Here is a 1,871-nt window from a genome sequence, read left to right on the forward strand (position 1 = left end):
TAGTGAAGAGCCGAGAGGAAATCAATCATGCTGAGGATCTGGCCGACTGCTTCCAGATAATGCTTAAGTACAATTTACGACTTAATCTGAAGAAGTGCGCCTTTGCCGTGCAAGGTGGGAAGTTCTTGGGGTATATGGTGACCAAGAGGGGCATCGAGCCCAACCCGGAGAAGGTGCAGGCCATCATGGACATGCAGCCTCCCAGTATTGTTAAGGACCTACAACGGTTGACTGGTAGACTGGCTGCCCTTAGTCGTTTTCTAAGCAAGTCGGCGGACAAGACTGTGCCCTTTTTTGAGGCTATGAAGAAGAAGGAGGGCTTCGTATGACAGTCGAGTGCCGACAGTCGAGTGCCAACAGTCGTTCGAAGAACTGAAAAGATATCTTTCCACACCTCCGGTGCTGTCCACCCTCAAGTCGGTGAGCCATTATTCTTATACCTAGCAGCATCCTCGAAGGCGGTGAGTTCGGTACTTGTCCGAGAGGAGGAACGTGCCCAGAACCCGGTATATTACGTGAGTCGTTCTTTGAAAGCAGTCGAAACGCGATATACGCCCCTGGAGAAAATCGTTTACGCTTTGGTAATCACCGTGCGCAAACTAGCGCCTTACTTCCAAGCCCACACCGTTCGGGTCTTGACCGATCAACCCCTGGGGAGTGTGTTACGGAATCCCACGTCGTCTGGCCGGCTTGTGAAATGGGCAGTGGAGCTGACCCAGTATGGGATCGAGTACCAGCCTCGCCCATCAATAAAGGGACAGGCCTTGGCCGACTTCTTGGTCGAGTGCACTACAGGAGAAGGCGACATGGAAGATATCTTGGAGGATGGCCCCGGCAAATGGTGGGAGGTACACGCGGATGGAGCAGCAAGTCACCAACATTGCGGCGGCGGAGTTATGTTGATTACTCCGGAAGGGTTCAGGCTTTATTACACTTTGAGTTATCTGTTCCCAACGTCTAACAACGAGGCCAAGTACAAAGCTGTGCTAGGTGGCCTACGACTCGCCAAGACACTGGGGGCGGAACGCCTACGAATCAAGATCGACCCCCGTTTAGTGGTTGGACAAGTGTCTGGGACCTGCGAAGCTAAGAACGCTCAGATGGCTCAATATAAGGAGAAGACGGTGGAACTATTAAAGGGATTCGGCGCTTATGAGATAGAGTACATCTCGCGAGCCGACAACACAGAGGCCAACATACTGTCGAAAATCGCTTTGGAAGGCGTTTCGGATCACCTCGTTAAAATCTGCCAAAAGGAGGAACTGGTCCGACCCAGCATAGAAGAAGCGACCTTAGAGATTCAGCAAGTGACGACTGGAGAATGGGACCGCGTGAAATACCCTTAAATGTTCTGGATCGAAGATATTCGACGGTACAAGGAAAAGGGAGAATTGCCAGAGGACCCCGGGGTCGCCGCCGGGGTCCGTCGCAAGGCTCCGTCATTCGAAGTTATCGATGGACAACTATACAAACGGTCGTTTGGGGGTCCCCTCCTCAGATGCTTACTCAGACCGGAGGCGGAGAAAATAATGGATGAAGCCCATCGCGAAATCTGTGCAACCCACCAGGGCGCCCACACTCTCACCCGGAAGCTAGTCGTTCAAGGGTACTACTGGCCTACTATGATGAGGGACTGCATTGAGTGGATAGCCAAATGCGTGATCTGCCAAGCATTCGCTCGAAAAGATACTCGGCCAGCCACTTTCTACACACCGGTTACTACGGCCATCCCGTTCGCCAAATGGGGGATTGACCTGTTGGGCCCACTACCGGTCGCCCCCGGGCGTTTGAAGTTCTGCGTAGTAGCCATCGACTACTTCACCAAATGGGTTGAGGCTGAGCCGTTAGCCACTATCACCGAATACCAGTGT

This window comes from Ipomoea nil, unplaced genomic scaffold (genome assembly GCF_001879475.1).
Source record: "Ipomoea nil cultivar Tokyo-kokei standard unplaced genomic scaffold, Asagao_1.1 scaffold0761, whole genome shotgun sequence".
Classification (NCBI taxonomy): domain Eukaryota; kingdom Viridiplantae; phylum Streptophyta; class Magnoliopsida; order Solanales; family Convolvulaceae; genus Ipomoea; species Ipomoea nil.